The following is a 24,450-nucleotide window of genomic DNA, read 5'->3' on the forward strand; positions in this document are numbered from 1 at the left end:
CATTACGCTTATGGGATTCATTCCCCTTGTAGATCATTCCTACAGAATGCCTCATAAGTTTGACTACACCACCATTTGTTTGTCTATGCTACTGCTGATAAATATTTGGGTAGACCCTACTTTCCAGCTACAACAAAATGGACTCCTTTAAGCACTTTGATACATATCATTGGTGATAACATATGTATTTCTCTCTTGAATACACACACACACAGGTGTGGAACTGCTGTGTGCAGGATGCATGCACCCCATATTGGAATAGCTGGGTTCAAGTCCCAGTTCTGCTCAGTTCTCCATTAGAGTTTAGCTTTAGCAGATTTTGCCAAATGGTTTTTCCAAAGTAGTTGTGTCAATTGACACTCTTACCAGCAGTGTTCTAGCTAATATATGCCTTTACAAAATCTTGGTAATGAATGCCAAACCCACTGCAAGCCACTCTGATTCTTAAAATGGCACTTTTAGGGGCTGTAGAAAATATAAACTGGATAATTTACTCAAGACAGAAGAGTAATCATGACTATAAAATTCTCATTCAAATCAATTCAACCAGCAACATCTGATTGGACATCTGGCTATAAAAGTGGTATGACACTGTAGTTTCAACCTATGTGTCCTTGATGATTAATGAAGTGTATGATTTTGGATGTTTATTGGTAATTTGGATGCCCTCATTTGTGAATTATCTGTTTAAGTGTTTTGCTCTTTTTTTATTAGGTTAGCTTTCTCTAACATCTTGATTTGAAGAAGTTGTAAATATATATTTGTAAAGATTCACTTTTAATTGAAAGGCAGAATGATAGAGAGAGGGAGAGACAAAAAGAGAGGTCTTCCATCTGCTGATTTACTTCCCAAATGCCCACAACAGCCAAGACTGAGGCAAGCCAAAACCAGGCGCCAAGGACTCTCCATCTGGGTTTTCCACATGGGCAGCAGGGACTCAAGTACTTGAACCATCATTTACTGCCTCCCAGGAACATTAGTAGGAATATGGATCCGAAGCAGAGCAGCCAGGACTCAAACCAGAACTCATACATGGGATGCAGGTGCCCCAAGCAATAGCTTAACCCTCTGGGGAACAATGCCCACTTCTAACTACATTTTTACATGAGTTCATTAAGGACAAACACGTTTCTGTAGCTGCCTTTTAATTTTCTTCCGATGCATGGACTTTTTTCCAATCTTAATATACTCTATCAACTGTTTTTCTCTTATGGTTAGTAATTTTTGTGTTCTGTTTAAAACATTGTTGCCTGCTCTCATGTTGTACATATTTTCTCCTGTTTTCCTCTAGGAGTTTTGTTATGTTACCTTTCACATTTAAGTATAACATTAATTTTTGTATGGTGTGAAGAATCAAAATACATTTTTTTCCACATGGATATCCAATTTACACCTGCCAAGTATTAACACAGAGCTAAGACCAATAGATAATTTTTTAAATGAAATATGGGATAAAGAGAATCCTGGTTAATCTGAAACATACAGAGGAGAATTTATATGATAATACTTGGAGCTTTGAATAAGGGTTCTTTAAAATGAGGTTAAGTCTCCCTTTCCAATTTAATGATCTGCCATCTTCCACACACAAGGCATAAGATCTGATAATGAGTGGTGTCTGTGCTATTACAAAATGCTTTGTTATGTTACCAAGTTTTGCACACAATGTTCTTTGCCTGGGATGCATTCCATGGCTTTTGTTTACCTCCTGCTATGGCTTCAATACTATTCGCCAGCACGCCTTGTCTTTGAAGAGGTCCCTAATTCTGTCCCTACTAGGCTCGGTTTCGCCCATAACATGTTTCACCTGTTTCTATGATAGCAATTATCCTATTCTAATTCTTTCTATGCCTCGCTTCCCCTAGACCATGAATTATTTGAAGGTAACAGATACTGTTTGATCTCGTTGTCTCTGTCATTCAAAACAATGCCAGGCCCATAATAAGAACTGAATATGCTTTAATTGATTAGTGCTAAGACAGGGTAGGGGCATTCCAATAATAGAGTCATTGGAAGATGGAAGTGGGACTGTGATATGTTTTAGAAAATAGAAAAGATGATAAATTCAAGGTCTATAGTAACATTTTTTTAAATACAGGAAGCCAAGAAGGGCAGGGGAGAAATAATAGAAGCAAAGAAGAAAAAAGGAAGAAGAGCTCTGGTTTTATCAAGGATGGAGTAACTGGTATTGGGCCTGTCGACTCCCAAAACATTGCTATAAACTGAATAAAACATGAGAAACAACTCCTTTCAAACATTGGACAATGCCCAGCCAAGGAATGTAAGAAAGAAGGGATTTGCAGGATATGAACCCTATGCTTATTATAATCTATAAATGGGGTTGGTTTCCTGACCATGGCAAAGGAAGGTGAAGTCCAAGCAAATCAGACTGGTCCTGCTGGGATGAGGAGGCAGAGACTAGGACTGCAAACTGAGGAGGCAGCTGGAACGTGTAGGCCAAAGTCCTAGAAAGGAAGCTTTTAAAAGTTTGGGTGGAGAAATTCAGTGAGCTCAGTCAAAGACTGGGCTATAGGCAGGACTCACGAGGCCTATGGCATTAAGAGTGGAATTAGATTCTAAGGTCATCCAGTAATTTTTCTGCCAAGGTAAAAATGAAGAGTCTTTAAAGGAAGACAATATAATTCAAATCTCTTAAAATATGTTGCCTACTGGGGCCAGTGCTGTGGCATAGTGGGTAAAGCCGCAGGCTGCAGTGCCAGCATGCCATATGGACGCTGGTTTGAGTTCCGGATGCTCTACTTCCAATACAGCTCTCTGCTAAGGCCTGGAAAAGCAGTAGAAGATGGCCCAGGTTCTTGGGCTCCTACATCCATGTGGGGAACCTGGAGGAACCTCCTGGCTCCTGGCCTCAGATTGGCAGAGTTCTGGCCATTGCGGCCAACTGGGGAGTGAACCAGCAGGTGGAAGACCTCCGTCTCTCTCTGCCTCTCCTTCTCTCTCTGTGTAACTCTGACTTTAAAATAAATAAATAAATCTTTAAAAATATATATTGCCTACTATGTCCAGCATGCAATTAAAAATTAAACATGTGAAGACACACAAAAAAAATCATAATCAAGAAGAAACCCATCAACAGAAATAGAAACTGAGATGACTCAAATATCAAACTAATGGGCTAGAACTTTAAATCAGCTATTTTAAATACATTCAAAGACTTAAACTAAATATGGTTTTACTGAATAAACAGGGAAACTTGGAGAGAGCAGGAAATAGAAGTTATAAAGAAAACTGAATGGAAAGTCTATAACTGAAAACTACAATGTCTGAAATGGAAAATTCACTGGACATGCCGGACAATTGAAAGAGCAGAAACAGAGTCACTGACCTCTAAAACATGGCAAATGCCACAATCCAATAAGAATTTCATGTATCCTAGATAGGGAAAATATTAAGAGTCTCAGTGACCTATAGAATAACAGCAAGCAATATGATATGATACATGTGTGATTTCAGTGACAGAAAGAAAAGAGAGATTGGGAATGGAGAGGAAATTTTCTTTCAAAAAGTGGTGTAAAATTTCCCAAATTTTATGAAAAACACATCCATGACACTCAACAAACCTTATACACAATAAATACCAGACAAATAATGCACAAACTCCTGAAAATAAAGGATTTAAAATGAAAATCTTCAAATAGCTAAAGAAAAATAACTTATTTGTTACGTGGAGAGAAATAATGATATGGTTGCCAACTTCTTATGAAAACCAATGGTAGCCATAATACAATAGAAAAACATCTTCAGAGTGCTAAAAAAAATACTGTCATGGCAGAATTTTTATCTAGCAAAATAAAGCATTCAAAAGTAAGATGAAATAAAACACCATCATATAGATAAAAGACAAGGGTTTTTCAGCTAAAGCCCATGCTGTAATAAATAATAAAGGAAATTCTTCAGGCTGGTTGGGCATGAAACATAGAGAAGCAAGGATATACAGTGATGAATGAAGAGAATCAGAAATAGTGAATATGAGGGTAAATATAAAAGATTAGGGGGCAACACTGTGGTGTGGTAGGTTAACCTCTGCCTGTGGTGCCAGCATCCCCTATGGGCTGCTGGTTCCAATCCCGGCTTCTCCACTTCCAACCCAGCTCCATGCTAATGGCCTGAGAAATCAGTGGAGGATGGCCCAAGTGCTTGGGGCGCCATACCTGCTTGGGAGACACGGAAGAAGCTCCTGGCTGCTGACTTTGGATAGGCCCAGCTCTGGCTGTTGCAGCCATTTGGGGAGTGAACCAGTAGTTTTAAGACCTCTCTCTGGCTCTCTGATTGTAACTCTGCCTCTCAAATAAATAAATAAATCTTTAAAATATATATATATATAATGATTATTTTGTCCTCTTAATTTTTATAGCAATTAAATGGGAGGAAAAAAGAAATAGATGATGTAAAAACCATATACAGGCTGGTGTTGTGGCTCACTAGGCTAATCCTCCACCTGCGGCGCTAGTACCCCAGTTCCAGTCCCAGTTGGGGTGCTGGATTCTGTCCCAGTTGCTCCTCTTCCAGGCCAGCTCTCTGCTGTGGCCCGGGAAGGCAGTGGAAGATGGCCCAAATACTTGGGCCCTGCACCTGCATGGGAGACCAGGAGGAAGCACCAGGCTCCTGGCTTCAGATCAGCGCGGTGAGCCAGCTGCAGTGGCCATTGGAGGGTGAACCAGCGGTAAAGAAAGACCTTTCTCTCTGTCTCTCTCTCTCTCTCACTGTCCACTCTGCCTGTCAAAAAAAAAAAAAAAAAAAAAAAAAGTCAAAAATTCAAGTTCAGAACTCTCTTGCCTAAATCAAGATTATCAAAAGTTTTCATAACCTTTCTTTTCTTTTCCCTTTCTCTTTCTTTCTAAAATAAAGAGTCATGAATTCCCATAGTATTAGCATTGGTTTGATCATCTTAGGTCTGTGTATTCAAAAATATTAAATTTCAGAACCACTGATCACTTCAAGTATTAGAATTATTATGCACTCATTTTGAAATCTCCAGAAAATGTGTGCCTCAGATGTAAATGGATTTGAAAGTATGCATGAATTTTTATCAATGAAACAACATAACATTCTAACCATTTCCCAAACTTCATTGCTTCACTCATTACCTTTCTAAATGTTGTCATATCTTTTTGTTGTTCTTGTTTTACTGAACTTCAAAAGATAACTTGGGGTATACTATATATGGAATATTACTTTTTTTAAATCCCCTTATATTTTTAAAATTTTATTTCTTCATTTTTTGCTTGCAAGGCAGCCAGATAGAGAGAAGCAGACAGACAGACATACAGACAGCTCCCTTCCAATAGTTCACTCCCCAGAGGCCTGCAACAGCTGGGGTTGAGCCAATCAAAGCCAGGAGCCAGGAACCCAACGTGAGTTTCCCGTATGTGTGGCAGGGACTCAGCTGCTTCAGCCTTCTCCCCAGAAGGTGGGAGCCTGGATAAGAAGTGGGAGTGACACTCAACTCCAGGCACTGCACATGAGCTGTGAAATCTGAAGTCTTATCTAAACCGCTATACCAAACACCCACCCCTGGAATACCACTTGCATAAAATCACAGGCCATGAATAGAAGATAAACCTTGAAACAATAGAATAAAGGCAAAACAATGTTTTACAATCTAGTTACAAATTCTTGCTTTTGGGGAGCTTCAAACCTGAGGCTTGCTCTATCCTTATGTGAGAAACAGCTTGAGGGAAATTCAGCAGCAGGTGTGGCAGAGGTCTTAAAAGTGTACTAACATCCAGGCTGGCGCCGCGGCTCAATTGGCTAATCCTCCACCTGCGGTGCTGGCACCCCGGGGCTCTCGTCCCGATTGGAGCGCCGGATTCTGTCCCGGTTGCTCCTCTTCCAGGCCAGCTCTCTGCTGTGGCCAGGGAGGGCAGTGGAGGATGGCCCAAGTCCTTGGGCCCTGCACCCACATGGGAGATCAGGAGGAAGCACCAGGCTCCTGGCTTCCGATCGGCGCAGCACGCCGGCTGCAAGCACCGGCTGTAGCGGCCATTTGTGGGGTGAACCAATGGAAGGAAGACCTCTCTCTCTCTCTCTCTCTCTCTCTCTCTCACTGTCTGACTCTGACTGCCTGTCAAAAAAAACAAAAACAAAAACAAAACAACAAAAAAGTGTACTATCATCCAACCTGGACTTTGTCCTTATGATAAGGAGTAAAGCAATTTAAAAGGGAATTACTTTCACAATATACAGTTCAATTATATCAATGCTGTCTTTCTTTCTTTTTTTTTTTTTTAAGATATTATTTATTTGAGAGGCAGAGTTACAGACAGAGACAGGGAAGAGACAGAGAGAGAACTCTTCCATCTGCTGGTTCACTCCCTGAATGACTGCAATGGCTAGAGCTGGCCTATATGAAGCCGGGAGCCAGGAGCTTCTTCCAGTCTTCCACACGGGTGCAGGGCCCCAAGGACTTGGGCCATCTTCTACTGCTTCCCCAGGCCATAGCAGAGAGCTGGATTGGAAGTGGAGCAGCCAGGACTAGAGGTACTGCAGGCCGAGGCTTAGCCCACTACACCACAGCACTGGCCCCGTGGTATCTTTCTCAGCTTGTATTCTCTCCTACGTGAAAGAAAGAGAAAATACTAGGATCCACTTCCCAGGTTTGAGGGAAAAGATGGACAAAATGATGTATGTCCAGCTCGTAGTGTACTGTCGGGCACGCTAAAGAGATGCTCGAGAAATATTAGCTAGAGTTAACAATGCTACATACACGCTCCTGGGCCCCATTCTTCCTGCTCATGGGAGAAACAGATGAGCGCTCTCACTGACCTTCTGCATAAATGTTGAAATTGGAAGAGGCCTCCTCTAAAGAGGAGGTCATTGGGATCAGGAATTTTCACTGTTGGCAGACTTTTGTGTTTTAAAACTTCTGGACTAGATACAGAAATAAAATGCATTACTAAAAGATGTTTAAAAAGTAGCACTCTGTACCACATGAGTATCTGCCTACTTTATTCAATGCTATCTCTCTCCTGAAGGAGAGAATCTGTGTGTGTGTGTGTGTGCATGTGTGTGTGTGTGAGTGTGTGTGTGTCCCTCCATCTACCCCTCCATTCCTCCTCTTTTTCTCTTTCCCCTGCACACACACACACACATGCAGCCACTACCACAATTAATATTTGCATTCTATGAAAATCTTGTTAGTGATGGAAACCCCAGGTCTATCTCACTTTCAAAATAACATACAATAGGGATAATACAGCTATGTGACTCAGGTCAGTCCTCTCATTTAACAACTGAAACTTTGGCTATATGGAAAATCATTTCTAGTAGCAAATTAAACTTTTTAGTAAATATGACTTTAGGAAAACTCTAAAAAAATAAAACTATAAACTTCTTGAAATAAGGATTTGTTTACTGCTGATGGAAGAATCTAAAACTCACTACATTAATATTGTATCTTTTCCTTCCACTGACATGAGCTGTTAATTAATTGCACATTTTGCTATCAAAAACAATAAAGAACAAACAACATGAAAAGGGGACAGTGTCAAACTGTCACTATACATCAGACGTAATGTTTTTTCACTTTCATCAGATTTTTACTCTCCATCAGATATGTTAATATTTATGCAGTGTTTATGGAAGAAATCTGTTAGAATTAATAAATAATAAAGCTAATATCTTTTTAAAAAATAAATCAAGACTCTCATCATGCAGTTGATCATAATTTACTACAGCAATAAAGTAAACAGACGCACAGGAAGCAGACAGGATTGCAGTTCATTATCCAGAATATCTAACTACCTCCAAAGTGCTAAGTTTTCTATAAAAAACACAAAATAAAATGTTTTGGCAGCTCCAACTTCTCAGATTCTTTGCATCAATCTGTGTAAGGCCCTAAGTAATTGGATATACATAACAGTTCACACTGGGGGCTACTCTTTTCTCCTTATTTTAGTGCAAGATGTCATCTTTGATAGCATATTTTTCCGGATTATGGTCTTTGTGTTCCAAACTGAAACTGATTTTCTTATTTTCTGCTATTATGTCAAGTTCTAGTATTAGAATCTGCAAAATTTTTGAAGTATAAAAAGTTACTCTCATTTCTCTAAGCAATATGTTGACTGACTATTCCTGGCTTTATTCAAGTGATGTAAATTCTTTTACTGGTCAAAAATTCCTTGAAGAAACAGGGAGAAATACAATAATTAATTTTTACCATGAAAAGATAACAGGGGATGCAAATATTAGAATCTTTGATGGAAACTTTTGTTCTATAGTAGTATTAAAAGGATAGACGTCTTTTACTATATGTCAGAGCGATGAGCTCTGGTTAGCTTTATTTTTTCTCATCTTTGATTTGAAACTATAATTTCTCTTTCTCTAGACTATAGAATTCTTGTTTCCATGATTACCAGGTGCCTGGAACTAACAGAGTTAGCTTTCTGTTCAAAACTCAATGTTTCCAAACCACTGTCTCACCAGACAGTACCAACTGCAGAGCGAATGTGACTGAATACATGGAAGTCTGTGACTCACACAGGTAGAGGAAAGATCACAACTGATTCAGAAATAGTCACTTTATGAACACATACCACCCCAAGTTATAAAGAACAGAAATACTGACACTATCCAGTGCTTATAGCTCTATTTTGGATTTTATACTTTAATAAATAACTTGTCTAATTATTTCAAATGCACTGGATTAATTTTATTGACCTGAGCAAACTATAAATTTTGCAGTATAAATTTTTAAAGTATAAATTTTTGTTGTTTCAACCTTTTACTAGCATTTGGTGTTTGAAATGAGCTTCTTATAGACGGCGAGTTCTGGATGGTATCTTTAAAAACTCGTTCTTCAATCTCTGTCTTTTAATTGGGGTATTTCTAAGTCATTTGAATTTAAACCACCATGAGAGGGCTTAAGTCTTTGTTCCAAATAAGTTTATGAACACCATTTCAAGATGGGAGAGGTTAAGGGTTAGTAGAAAAGGCCTTTTGACCAATCACATAGCAATTTCAGCCTGACTGAAATCACATTGTGCTGTCCTCCAATAGGATAGCCTTCCCTGGCGATGCCCCGACATTACACTCTTGGTTTATTAATTGTTGGATTCTTCAGGAAACCCCTAAACGAACCCACTGCCTTATTTATTACAGGGGGGCAGTGTTTTAAATATATCATCTATTATATTCAGTGTCCTCTGTATACATGGCAAATTAAAATTTATTTTAGGTCTCGCATAAAAAAAAAGAAAAGTTTGTGTCCCTGAGAATAAAGAATGTATTTTTTTGGAGACAATTACTTTGAAAATAGCAAGATTTTACTTTTGTTTTGAATTCCAGGAAGCTCAACATTGATTTTTGAACCTTAAAATTATAACATTATAATTGATTTACCATCCCTACCCATTATGTCATTGTGGTTTTATATTTCACTTCATAGTTATAAATGTAATGAGGTAATTTTATTATTGTTGTTTTAAGCAGTCAGTAATCTTTAACCCACACTCACTCCTTTTCAGAGTTCTCTGTTACTTCTCACAGTTACATCTTTTCAATTAGAAATAGCTCCCTTCCTCCTGAAGAACTTCCTTATCCTATCACCTGCTGATGAACGTTTGGAATGTTTCTAGGTTCCAGATAAAGCTGCCACAAGTATTTATGATCTCTCTTAAGACATGCATTTTCTTTTTCCCTTGGGTAGATACTTGAGATTGAAACTGCAGGGTCTTATGATAAATAATTGTGTGTTTAGTACATAAGAAAGTAGCAAAGTGTTTTCCAGGGTGGCTGTCCCATTTTGCATTCCCATCAGAAATGTATGAGGCTTGCAGGTGCACTGCAGCCTCATCAGCTCTTCACAGTGCTAGTCTTTTACATCTTAGCTTTTCTAGTGTGTGAGTAGTGATAGGTATTTGCATTTTCCTAATGACTAGTGAAGTTGAGCAATTTTGCATTTGTCTATTGGCCATTTGAAATACTTATATATACGTAGAAACATTTTATCAATTTCTTATTGGGTTATTTGCCTCAGCTTTTAATTCAAGGAGTTCATTATATATTCTGGATCCAAGTCTTTTGTCAGATATATTATGATATTTTCTTTCATATTATGATATTTTCACATTTTATGAACATTTTAATATCACATATTATGATATTTTCACACTATGATATTTTCTTTCATTCTGACTTGTCTGTCCATTTTCATAATAACATCCTTTGGAGGGAAGACATTTTTCATTTTTGAATATTATTGCTAGATGCAAAATGATAGGTCAACAGATTTTTGTTTGCCTCCACATACTAAAGATGTTATTCTAATATCTGTTGACTTTCATAGCTTCTGCTGAGAAGTCTGCCATAATTCCTATGGTTATCCCTGAAGATGATGTATCCTTTTACTCTGCTTGACTGTAAGATTTTTTTCTCTTTATCTTTGTTTGCTTTCAGCAGAGTGTCTATAATATGTCAAAGTTTTATTTTCCTTGTAGTTATTCTGCTAGGAGTTTGCTAAGCTTCTTGAATTGGTGGGTTGAAATCTTACAAAAATTTTAGATTTCTATCCAATAAACACACTTATTATTACTTCTATCCCAATTTCTCTCTCCTTGCCTTCTGAGTTTCCAATCACAAGCATGTTGGACCCCTGGCAATGATCTATATGTCTGTCATACTCTGCTTCTGCTTCGGCTTTTTTTTCCTCCCTGTGCTTCATTTTAGATATTATTATTTAATGATTCCAAGCTTACTAATCCCCCTTTCTACTATTTCAAAGGTGCTATTAAACCCATCTATTAAATTATAATTTCAGATATTTGAAGTTATAAATTTCTTTTTTTTTTAATTTTTTATTATTATTTTTTTTTTTTTGACAGGCAGAGTGGACAGTGAGAGAGAGAGACAGAGAGAAAGGTCTTCCTTTGCCGTTGGTTCACCCTCCAATGGCCGCCGTGGCTGGCGTGCTGCGGCCAGCGCACCACGCTGATCTGATGGCAGGAGCCAGGTGCTTTTCCTGGTCTCCCATGGGGTGCAGGGCCCAAGCACTTGGGCCATCCTCCACTGCACTCCCCGGCCACAGCAGAGAGCTGCCCTGGAAGAGGGGCAACCGGGACAGAATCCGGCGCCCTGACCGGGACTAGAACCCGGTGTGCCGGCGCCGCTAGGCGGAGGATTAGCCTAGTGAGCCGCGGCGCCGGCCTGAAGTTATAAATTTCTACACTAGCCTTACCTTTTTTCTTTGTGTGTTTCAGTTAACATTATTTCCTGTAATTATTCCAAGCTGATAAATCCTTTTTTACCTGCTATTTCCAGTGGTGATTAAATCCATCTATTATATTTATAATTTCAGGTGGTATATATTTAGTTCTAGAGTGTCCACTTGATTCTTTTTTAGATATTTTGCTTCTCAGTTAAAATTTCTGTTATTATATTCATTTCTCTACACCATTCTTGTTTTTCTTTAACATATCTATGATAATTATTTCAAAGTACTAAGACAGGCATTGTGCCATAGTGGGTGAAACCATCACTTGGGAAACCTGCCTCCTACATTGGAGTTCAGCTCAAGTCCCAGCTATTCTATTGGTTCAGGTTCCTGCTTATCCACCCTGGGAACTAGCAAACGACAGCTCACGTATTTGGGTCCCTGCCACCCATGTGGGAGACATGCATGGAATTCTTGATTCCTTGTTTTCTCCTGGCCTGGCCCAACCCTGGATGTCGTGAGCAGTTGGAGAGTGAACCAGTGGTGTGTGTGTATGTGTGTGTGTGTATACACATACACACATATATAGAATTTCCATCCTTCTCTCCTTTCAATCCTTCTCTCCATTCAAATAAATAAATAAAAAGACTTAAAAATATTACAGTACTTATCTGCAAGTTCTAATATTTAGGTCATCTGTGAGATCGCTTCTATTGGTTACTTTCTTCTCCTGATAGTGGATCTCCTCCTGATTGTGTTCACTGCCCCTTCTCACATATCATCTTTTTATTTTATGCCAGCCACTCATATAAGAAAACTTAGGGACAGTAGTTAATACTGAGGCACCTTCTTTTTGTTGTCAGAGAGGTTGATCCCCTTGTTTTAATGAGGAAAAAAGATGGGCTATGGCAGGGTTGTGGCTAAGTTACTTTTAGTCCACCTATGATTTCAATTGTCTTGAGAGTAGAAACCTATCTCATGTTTATTGTAGGCCTCTTGTTTGGCAGAATTTTTACTTCTAGGCCCCATGAGACTGTGCCTTAGTTCACTTTCCACCCTAGCCAAGAAGTCAGGTACTCTTGCTGTGCCAATTCTCATCCAAGTCCTATAGAGGAAAACTGACAGGCAGAGAAAACCGATTCCTTGATCCAGCCCATTCTTGTTAATGATATTTTTAATACAGTGCATTCATATGTACTTTTGCTCAATTGTTTCCTCTATTTTATTTACATTTCTCTAGGTCCTGGTTCATTTTCTGTTTTGATTTATTTCTTACATTTATTTAAGTTGTTTCAAATGAATGTCAACTAAGACAGGGCTAAACCTATAAATAAAGGAAATTAATATAGTTACTGCTTTAATGGCAATACATATGCGTTTTCAGAGTTTTCTTTAAGTTCTCCAGTCTTCTCTGAGAAATCACAATTAAAGATAAATTTTTTTCAATCAGCTTTGTTGTTTCAAGGTCTCAAAAAACCACACACAATTCTCAAGAAACCACACAGTGGGTGGGCAGTTGTTGGCTACTGCATTGAATTCATTTTTCTGAGCAAGGTTCTTTAATGAGAAAAAATGAAGGAAATAAAATGGGACATTTAAAACTAATGGAATCTTGAATATAATAACTACTGACAAAAGGCAATTAAAGAGTCCTTTTAGAAGTTTTACTAGAAATAAATAAGAATGTTCACATGACAGGCAACCAAAGGAAGGAAAGGCGTTTATAATGCTCAACTGTTACATTCCTCCTGATTATTTTCCCTGAATCAAAGGAAAATTTTGTAAATTTATAAAAGTACTGTAGTAGGGGCCGACGCCGTAGCTGCAGCCTGCAGTGCCGGCATCTCATACAGGCACCAGTTTGAGTCCAAGCTGTTCCATTTCTAGTCCAGCTCCTTGCTAATGCTCCTGGGAAAGCAGCGGATGATGGTCCAGGTGCCTGGGCCCCCACACCCAGGAGGGAGACCCAGAAGAAGTTCCTAGCTCCTAGGTTCAGCCTGGCCAAGCCCCAGCTGTTGTGGCCATTTGGGGAATGAACCAGCAGATGGAAGATCTCTCTTTCTCTGTCTCTCTGTCTCTCCTCTCTCTGCAACTCTGCCTTTCAAATAAATAAATCTATTAAAAAAGGATGTAGAAAGAAGTGCCTGGCAAAACAAGTTAGATGGTTGGGATGCATGCATCTCAGAGTGCTCAGGTTTGAGCCACAGCTCTGCTGCGGATTCCAGCTTCCTGCTACTGTGCACCCTGGGAGGCAGTAGATGATGGCTCAAGTCACCGAGCCCCTGCTACTCTCTCAGAAGTCTCATATTGAGTTCTGGGTGCCTGGCTTTGATTTGGTGCAGCCCCGGCTACTGTGGGCATGTGGGGAGTAAACTAGTAACTAGAATCTGTCTCTTTCTCTCTCTCTCTCTCTCTCTTTCTCTCTCTCCATATCTCCCCTCCCCCAACTAAAATAAAATGTTAAAGCAAGATAAATAGTGACCCTGAGTTAATCAACAAATTAAGATGAATTAATATTGCTTCTTGTGTGTTCCTGATTTAGCATCCCTTTCCCATCATGTAGTCGTACAGTGCACTCAGCATCACATGCCCATGTATCATTACATGGAGAAATGGTGAAAAGTTAGAGTAAAAACTTCTTTTTGGGGCCAGTGTTGTGGCACAGCGAGTTAAAGCCCTGGCCTGAAGTGCTGGCATCCTATGTGGGCGCCAGTTCGAGTCCCAGATGCTCCTCTTCCAATCCAGCTCTATGCTGTGACCTGGGAAAGCAGCAGAAGATGGCCCAAGTCCTTGGGCCCTTGCACCCATGTAGGAGACCTGGAGGAAGCTCCTGGCTCCTGGCTTTGGATCAGCCCAACTCTGGCCGTTGTGGCCATTTGGGGAGTGAACCAGGGGATGGAAGACCTCTCTCTCTCTCTGTCTCTACCACTCTCTGTAATTCTGTCTTTCAAATAAATAAAATAAAAAAATCTTTTTAAAAAAACTTATTTTCAGTTAAGAACAGATTTCCTTAGAGATCATAAGTGAAGCATATAGGGCAGTGATTTTTTAACAAGATTTATTTATTTATCTGAATGTCAGAGTTACAGAGAGAGAGAAAGAGAGAGAGAGAGAGAGAGAGAATATCTTCCATCCACTGGTTCACTCCTCAAATGATCACAATGGCCTGGGCTGGGCCAAGCCAAAGCCAGGAGCCTGGAGCTTCGTTCTGATTTCCCATGTGGGTGCAGGGGCCCAAGCACTTGGGCCATACTCCACTGCTTTCCCAAGCACATTAGCAGGAAGCTGGATCAGATGTGGCACAGCCAGGACTTCAACCTGTGCACTGCAGGCAGCAACTTTATCTTGTACACCACAAGGCCAGTACCTAGGGCAGTGATCTTAAAGAAAGTCTTCATGAGGTTTCCACATTTCCTAATGAATTACACCCATCCCAACCAGGCTTTTTTCTATGGAATTCAATGACCTTTTCTCCAGCTTGGAAGTCACAACAAAACAAACAACCCACTTAAGAGATGGGCCAAGGACCTCAATAGACATTTTTCCAAAGAGGAAATCCAAATGGCCAATAGACACATGAAAAAACGTTCAGGATCACTAGCCATCAGGGAAATGCAAATCAAAACCACAATGAGGTTTCACCTCAGCCTAGTTAGAATGGCTCACATACAGAAATCTACCAACAACAGATGCTGGCAAGGATGTGGGGGGAAAGGGACACTAACCCACTGTTGGTGGGAATGCAAACTGGTAAAGCCACTATGGAAGTCAGTCTGGAGAGTCCTCAGAAACCTGAATATAACCCTACTATACAACCCAGCCATACCACTCCTTGGAATTTACCCAAAGGAAATTAAATTGGCAAATAAAATAGCTGTCTGCACCTCAATGTTTACTGCAGTTCAATTCACAATGGCCAAGACCTGGAATCAACCTAAATGTCCATCAACAGTGGACTGGATAAAGAAATTATGGGACATGTACTCTATAGAATACTATACAGCAGTCAAAATCAATGAAATCCAGTCATTTGCAACAAAATGGAGGAATCTGGAAAACATCATGCTGAGCAAAATAAGCCAGTCCCCAAGGGACAAATATCATATGTTCTCCCTGATCGGTGACAACTAACCAAGCACCAAAAAGGAAACCTGTTGAAGTGAAATGGACACTATGAGAAACAGTGACTTGATCAGCCCTTGTCCTGACTGTTGATGAACAACTTAATACTTTATCCCTTTTAGTATTTTTTTTTTTGTTCTAGTTAATACTATTGGTTGAACTCTGTAATTAACACACAATTATTCTTATGTGTTTAAATTTAACTGAAAAGTGATCTCTGTTAAATATAAGAGTGGAAATAAGAGAGGGAGGAGATGTACAATGTGGGACATGCTCAAGCTGACTTGCCCCAAACTGTAGAGTTAGAAACGTGCCAGGGGATTCCAATACAATCCCATCAAGGTGGCAGGTACCAATGCCATCTCACTAGTCCAAGTGATCAATTTCTGTTCACAATTGATCATAATGATAGGATTAAGAGTCAAAGGGATCACATAAACAAGACTAGTGTCTGCTAATACTAACTGATAGAATTAAAAAGGGAGAGAACGATCCAACATGGGAAGAGGGATACACAGCAGATTCATAGAAGGGCAGATGTCCTAAAAAGCACTCTGGCTTCAGAATTAGCCCTTAAGGCATTCAGATCTGGCTGAAGAGCCCATGAGAGTATTTTAGGCATGGAAAGCCAAGACACTGTGGCAAAACAAACAAACAAACACACACCCTAAATGAAAAATCTCTATGAGATTCCAGCAGAAAGAACGGGCCATCAAAGAAGGAGGTACCTTTGTCTGAAGGGAGGAGAGAACTTCCACTTTGACTATGACCTTGTCTAAATAAGAACAGAGTCGGTGAACTCAAAAGGCTTCCATAGCCTTGGCAACTCATGACAAGGGCCTAGGGGGATTACTGACGCCGTAAAAAAGAATGTCAATTTGCTAAGTCAACAACAGGAGTCACTGTGCACTTACTCTTCATGTAGGATCTCTGTCCTTAATGTGTTGTACAATATGAATTAATGCTATAACTAGTACTCAAACAGTACTTTACACTTTGTGTTTCTGTGTGGATGCAAACTGTTGAAATCTTTACTTAATATATACTAAATTGATCTTCTGTATATAAAGATAATTGAAAATGAATCTTGATGTGAATGGAATGGGAGAGGGAGCAGGAGATGGGAGGGTTGTGGGAGGGAGGGAAGTTATGGGGGGGGAGCCATTGTAATCCATAAAATGTACTTTGGAAATTTATATTTATTAAATAAAAGCTAAAAAATATTAAAAATACAAATGCAAAGAAAAAAAAGGAAGTCAAAAATAGTTAACAGCAATCTGTTCCCCTTGCCCAAAATTGCTTAAGCACTCATCTGCCTGTATTCATAGAAAGTCTAGTGTCTTCCTCTAAATGCTTTTAATGAATAGTCCATGAAACCAGGGACTCACTAGGAAATCTGAGAGAGTCAGATATATCCCCTTGCCGTGCGCAAGGTTCTGTTCACTTGTGTTTGTGTTCACTCGTGAACACCAGTCCTGAACAGTCACATACCAATCTTGCAGTCAGACTGTGCACGCTTTCCTTCTGTCATTGCAAGTTTCCTCACCCTTTTTTGCCTAATCTTCTATATAATTCAAAGCTCATCTTTAACATCACTTTTTCTTTGCATTGGCTTTTTGCTACTACAATAAAATGCCCAGGAAGACTAACTTTATAAAGACAAAAGGTTTATTTAGCTCACAGCTTTGAAGGGTCAAGTTCAAGATTGGGCAGTTGCATTGGTTTGCCTCCAACAAGGGCAGCAAATGACAACGGCAGAGCACACGCTGAAGCTCATATGGTGAGCCCAGAAGCAGAAAGAGAGGCAGGATCCAAGGCAGGTTTTTATAACAACCCTCTCACAAGAACCAGCTTCCAAGAGCGTATCCTCCCACCAGGCCTGCTTCCTATACACCATAATCGGGTTAAATTTCCACCTTTTTAGTGACATTACCATAGCATTTTGCGGCGGCGGGGGGTGGGGGGTGGGGTGGGTTGGGGAGAGGGGAGGAGGTGCCTAAATGCTTGCATGAGTTCAGGAGCCACATCATATTCAAACCATCACACCCTGGGAAGCTTAGATTAGGTTACCTGTCTCTTCTAGAGCCAGATATCTCCCTGATCAATGCACTTTCCCTTCTTAATTAAGCCAATAAATACTTACTGGACACTTATTATGTACCAGACACCAGAGAGACACAAGAGAGAACAAAATGTGGTTTCTTCTCACACAAAGAGCACAATCGGTGGAGGGGGTCAGAATGATGTTGCTCAATTACCGAAATACTGTGACTAATGGCTTCATTGTTTTATCCAAAAGAATGTGCGCTGAGACCGCTGTAGCAAATGACCATAAATATGGTAGCTAAAAATAATTTATTCTCTTAACAGTTCTAAGGACCAAGAATCTGGCAGCACCACACTCCTCCTGGAACCTGTAGGAGAAAATCCATTCCTTGCCTCTTCCAAAAAGTTGGTGGCTGCAGGATTTCTTGGCTTGCGGTTCTATCACTCCAATCTTTGCCTCTGCGGTCACATCACCATCTCTTCTTCTGTCAAAATGCCCCCTGCCTCATTCTTATAAGGATACTTATCACTGCATTTAGGATGTCCTGGATAAGCTCCTCCCCTCAAAATTCTTAATCTCATCTTTGATAATATTCACTCCATTACCATATAAGGTCATACTCATGGGTTCCAGAGAGGAGGAGGAGGAGGACCCGTCTTTTGTGCAGTCACCATTCAGCCCACTGCACCAGTCTTGCTCACGCAGCGTGCTCAGTGCCCAGGTCATACCTGGCACTCCATTGATAGAGGTTGAACAAAACACAAGTGCACCACCAAGGCTAGCATTCTTGAGCAGCATTCTTGTTTCCTGTTACTTTTTCTGCCTTGCATTCAAACTCATCTGGCCTTATCTCTGTTCACTCACAGCCAAATGGATGATCTCTGTGTCCAATTGAAAAAAGCAAACAAATAAATAAAAGCCACAATGAAAATGGTGATCAGTGAGAGACTTTGGCTGGAGCTATGATTCAGATCTGGCTGTCTTTCACAAGTTCTTGTGCAGGAAGCTCTGTCCCCCTCTGTTATGGTATGGAAAGGTAGCAAGACCTTGAAGAGATGGGGGCCGAGTGGGAGGTGAGTGAGCTGTGATGGCCCTTGTGAAAGAATTAATGCTGGTCTTGTGGAGGAGGTTAGTTCCCATAAGAGCAGATTCTCATGAAAGAGGGCGCCTGACCCAGCCTCTTGCCTCCTCCGTCACATGCATGCTTCTGCATTCACCACCCACCTGTTCCCACCTGCACTGTGACGCTTCCTGCCACATGGCATCATAGCCAGAGGGCCCTCACCATACTGCTTGACCTTTGCAACCATCAGGATCATGAGGCAAACAAACCACTTTTCTTTATATGTTACCCGGCACCACACAAGGCAGACTAAGACAGCCAGTAACAAGTGTCCGCTGAAAAATGTCCTCTGATCACGCCCATGATGGAAGGCAGAGCTGGCCCAAGGGCAGGACAGGGGGCGTGCCCCACTAACAGGTGCAGACCTAAAGCAGGCACATTGGAGACAGCAACAAACTGACTAAAAGTTGGCTTTCTTTCCCATTTGACCACGCACCAGTAGTTCAAAACAATCTCAGTGATAAATGCCTCTCTCCAAATAAGTCTGTTCTTAGTCTGAGTTCGAAACAATTGCTTCATTATTTGTGGACTTTGAACAGTATATATGCAAGCTTCCGAATGAGCACATTTTTATTACTGTGTTTTAATAAATATTGCATTCCACATGTCAGGTAATTCAGAGAACTCCCAGGTGTACGTGGGACCCTGTCCCACGAGGACTCAGCTCCCGGGACTGTCTCCGGAGGGTAATTTTGCAGAGGTTCAGAATCTCTTACGCTTGCTTCCAGCGTCATTTGTGTCTCTAACCCCTGTGGTGTGACATATTCCTCCATTTATATGGTAGATTTAAAATAAACAGTGATAGTGAATGCAAAGATGAGAAATTTGAGTCCCTTCAATTCTGTCATTCTTTGTGACCAGAAGGAGTTTTTATTTGTGTTTAAAATGGTGAATTGGTGTAAATGGCTATCTGTAATGACTTTGTTTGGAAAAAACAAAAGTTTTGTTCATAGGTGAAACATTTTACTGAATTGGAAAAATGCCTTTAAAAGTAAATTTTATTTTTGTTTATTTATTGTTGCTTTAAAGCCAAGGACCAATTAAAAAGCTGATTATTATTGGTTATTACATAATTATTACTGGAAATAGTTTTGCTGTAAAATATTAAGAAATGATCTACTTCATGTTTTCTTTTTTAATATTTATGTATTTATTTTCCCTTTATTTGGAAAAGCAGAGAGACATCCAGGTGGAAAGAGACCTTCCATCCACTGGTTTACTCCTCTTATGCTCTCAACAGCCAGGGCTGAGCCAGGCCAAGGCCAGGAGCCAGAAACCTCATCGGGGTCTCCCACAGGGCTAGCAGGGACCCAAGTACTTGAGTCCTGTTGCCTTTCCCTGTACACATTAGCAGGAAGCCAGATGCGAAGTGGAGTTCCCAGAGCTCAAACCAGGCACCCCAGTACAGGATGTGGGCTTGCCAAGCAGCAAGGTAACCTGCTCTACACATGCCAGCCCCATGTGGTGCGTATTTTCAAGTATGCCAATAAATACAAGACATACACTTATAATAAACTGGAAATAATCATCCGCTTTCTGTGTACTTGACACTAACCATTTGACATGTACTAAATCATTCAATGCATGTAATAACATCATGAGGTAGAAACTTTATTATTATTTTTCGCATTGTGTAGATGAGAGGAGTCATAAGATTGGTATATAAGAAGTAAAGATGGGGCCGGCACCACGGCTCAATAAGCTAATCCTCTGCCTACAGCGCCGGCACTCCAGGTTCTAGTCCCGGTCGGGGCGCCAGATTCTGTCCCGGTTGCCCCTCTTCCGGTCCAGCTCTCTGCTATGGCCCGGGAGTGCAGTGGAGGATGGCCCAAGTGCTTGGGTCCTGCACCCGCATGGGAGACCAGAAGAAGCACCTGGCTCCTGGCTTCGGATCAGGTCAGTGCACTGGCTACAGCGGCCACTGGGGAGTGAACCAATGATAAAGGAAGACCTTTCTCTCCATCTCTCTCTCTCACTGTCTAACTCTGCCTGAAAAAAAAAAAAAGTGAAGATGGATGAGACCACAAATGATCTGACTCCAGAAGCTGTGTCATTGACTACAATGCAAGACTGTCTCTCAATAACACATTCAAGATGAATGACAAGATACTCTTGTCACTACTTATGTATACATTTATTTGAGAAGCCAAGGGACATGGAGAGAGAGAGCAAGAGAGAGAGTTTCCATCCACCGGCCTACTCCACAAATGCCTGCAACAGGGGTTAAATCTAGAAGCTAGGAATTTAGTACAGGCCTCCCATGTGAGTGGCAGGAATCTATATTACCCAGCACCTGCCGCCTCCCAGGGCGCACATTAGCAGGAAGCTGGGATCAGGAGTGGTACTGTAATATGAGACGTGGGCATCCCAAGCAGTCTGTTAACCATTAGGCCAAATGCTTCCACAAGGTACCCTTTATGGAGTTCCAGTTGAATGCTCAGGGCTTTATACAGTATGAAGGTATTTCCAAAAGTTTGTGGAAAATAGTATATTATGAAAAAAGATGCATAGATTTTTTTTTAAATTTGCACTAAAATTAACTTACCTCTTTTTTATATACTTTTTTTTTAAGATTTATTTATTTTACTAGAAAGTCACAGTTACACATAGAGAGAAGGAGAGGCAGAGAGAGAGAGAGAGAGAGAGAAAGAGAGGTCTTCCATTCACTGGTTCACTCCCCAAATGGCCACAACGGCCGGAGTTGCGCCGATCCAAACCCAGGAGCCAGGAGCTTCTTACTGGTCTCCCACATGGGTGCAGGGGCCCAAGGACTTGGACCATCTTCTACTGCTTTCCCAGGCCATAGCAGAGAGCTGGATTGGAAGAGGAGCAGCCGAGACTTGACCCAGCGCCCATATGGGATGCCAGCACTGCAGGCAGTGGCTTTACCCACTATGCCACAATGCTGGCCCCAACCTACCTCTTAATTCCATTTTCCATGAACTTTTTAAAGTCTATCCCTAGTCCCCTTCCTCCACAGTTTGGCTTTCATGGTTTTAGTTACCTACAGCCAACTGCAATCCAAAAATACTAAATGGAAAAATTCCAAAAATAAAGTTGGCAAACTTCAAATTGTACACGGTGCTGAGTAGCATGGTGAGATCTCATATACCCTGCCCCATCCAATGAGGGCTGGGAATCACCCCCTTGTTGGGTCAGTGTTATATATGCTACCCATCCACTGAGCACTTACAGCTATCCAGCTCTCAAATCTGCTGTCACGCTATCACAGTACTTGTGTTCAAGTCACCCTATTTTACTTCATGGTGACCCCAAAGCATAAAACAGTGACTCTGGCCATTGGAATATGATAAAGAGAAGTCATAAAGTGCTTCCTTTAAGTGAAAACTCTCAATTTAGTAGAAAAAACAGGTTTCACTACTATCCATGTTTTCAGGCATCCAGAGAGACTTGGAACGTATCCCTCCATGACTAACTCATTTAATGCTTTAAGCCTTGTAACAGCCCTGTGGAGTAGCTATCATTGTTCTCATATTCAGATTCTCAGAAGAACCTGGCTCCAGAGACGGCCTCCTTCCATTTGTCCCAGGACAAAAAGACCCACAGACTTCTAAACTACCTGAAAGGACTTCCAGACCAGGCAATAGCAATCTCTGAATGAACACCTGTGTGTGCCCATAAGGGTGGCCCCATTCATCCTTCCACCACAGCCGTGAGAGAAAGAGCAGGCACACATCTGGTGAGTGCAAGGACCTTGCAGAACCAGAGATCTGAAGCTCTTAGGCAGTGGCAGAAGCCTTTATCTCAGAGAAGCCCAGGAGTTAGTGCAGCAGAAGGGAAACTGAGGCACACGTGTTGACCTACAAAATGCAACAGTTGGAACAAAGAGTGAGCATTGAATTGATTTCTCAGAGACCAAGCTTTCCCCTAAGTCCCATTGCCCCAAAGGAGTGGCACCAAAGGAGGGCAACAGTGGCAGCAGCTGTGTGGTCCACGCACACGAGGAGGTCTCCATCTCTCTTTCCACCCATTGGCTTTAGTCTTGGGCAGAGCCCTCCTGAAGCAGCCACCAGGATGACCCCTGCACTACAGGTAGATGGACCCCTCATCACCTGAACAACCCCAGTAGACAAAACATTGTCCTCCTGAGAACACCATCAGAATCCCCCAAAGCTGACTTTCCACGTCCCAGCTGGGGCCACTGAGCAATCAGGGAAGCAAGCAGGAAAATCCTCATTTCTGGAGTCTGAACCACGTGTCCACCCCCAGTAGCACAGGGGTGGAGTCAGCCCACCTGAATGGCCAGCACTGAGTGAGCAAAGAAGCCCTGCTCTTTCCAGAAGAAAAGAGAATGGAGGGAACTAAACTAAAACAGATCTCACCTTGATGGCCATCTTAACTGCCAAATGGAGCAATACTCTGCATCTTCCTCTCACTTGTCCTTCTGGGCACATGGCCCTCTGCTGACCACCTTCTACTTGACTTCTAACATGTGGCTTGATCTTGATGTCACAGCAACCATCAGAGAAGTGCAGGTGTCTGTCCAGTGGCCGCGTCTCCATTAGTCTTCCAGGCCACAGAGATACTGATCACTCCACAGGCCTCAGCCTCTCCTTCCATCTTGTAGGAGGGACATGGGGATGCATTTCTCATGGGAATCACTACTGAACTGGCCAGGGCTATGGTGCCATCCTCTCCTCTCTTAGGAAATTTTTTTTTTTTTGACAGGCAGAGTGGACAGTGAGAGAGAGACAGAGAGAAAGGTCTTCCTTTGCCGTTGGTTCACCCTCCAATGGCCGCCGTGGCCGGCGCATTGTGCTGATCGGAAGCCAGGAGCCAGGTGCCTCTCCTGGTCTCCCATGTGGGTGCAGGGCCCAAGCACTTGGGCCATCCTCCACTGCACTCCCGGGCCACAGCAGAGAGCTGGCCTGGAAGAGGGGCAACCGGGACAGAATCCGGCGCCCTGACCGGGACTAGAACCCGGTGTGGCGGCGCCGCAAGGCGGAGAATTAGCCTAGTGAGCCGCGGCGCTGGCCCTCTGTTAGGAAATTACACAGGAATGCAAGTCACCAAGAGCAACACAAGAGCAATCGTCCTCCTCTCACCTTTTACAAAGCGTTTGAAAATTTCTGCTCCTAATGATCACCATTTTGCAAATGCATCTTCCAAATGCATCATGACAGAAAAGGGATTTCCGGGTAAACGTAACTCCAGTCATCTTCTCACCCCATGCACAGTCTATTTATTATTTATTCACTTGATCATGGATTCACACACTCCTTTAAACTTGCTGTTTGTGTGTATAACTGTTCTAAGGGTTGTACATAAAAAGGTCTACTGGAGCAAGACAGGAAAGTGAATCATCCTGGAGTAACACAATAGGGAGTGGTGGGGACTGAGATGAACTGGAGAGGATGCTCTCGGTGCTGTTTAAAGAAGCAGTCATGGGGCCGGCGCTGTGGTGTAGTGGGTAAAGCCATCGCCTGCAGTGCCGGCGTCCCACATGGGCACTGGTTCAAGTCTTGGCTGCTCCACTTCTGGTCCAGTTCTCTGCTATGGCCTGGGAAAGAGGTAGAAGATGGCCCAGGTCTTTGGGCCCCTGCACCCACATGGGAGACCCAGAAAAAGCTCCTGGCTCCTGGCTTCAGATCGGTGCAGCTCTGGCCATTGCAGTCATCTGGGGAGTGAACCATTTGATGGAAGACCTGTCCCTCCCTCCCTTCCTCCCTTCCTCTCTCTCTCTCTGCCTCTTTATAACTCTGCCTTTCGAATAAATAAAATAAATCTTAAAAAAAAAAGAAGTAGACACTCCTCAGGTCCAGCTGTGTGTATTGCCGTAAGGGAATGTTGGGACCCCTGCTTTCAAGTCATCTGATGTTTTTCAAGAAGATAATAAACTCTGACTTTCAACTGAAATGTCCCAAACAAGCAATGTTGCAGTGAGTTTCACCTCCACTTCAAATCCAGCCTCCTGCTAATGTATACCCCAGGAGGCAGTTCCTGGGCCCTACCACCAAAGTGGGAGACCTG

The sequence above is a fragment of the Oryctolagus cuniculus genome, chromosome 18, assembly GCF_964237555.1.
Source record: "Oryctolagus cuniculus chromosome 18, mOryCun1.1, whole genome shotgun sequence".
In the NCBI taxonomy this organism is placed as follows: domain Eukaryota; kingdom Metazoa; phylum Chordata; class Mammalia; order Lagomorpha; family Leporidae; genus Oryctolagus; species Oryctolagus cuniculus.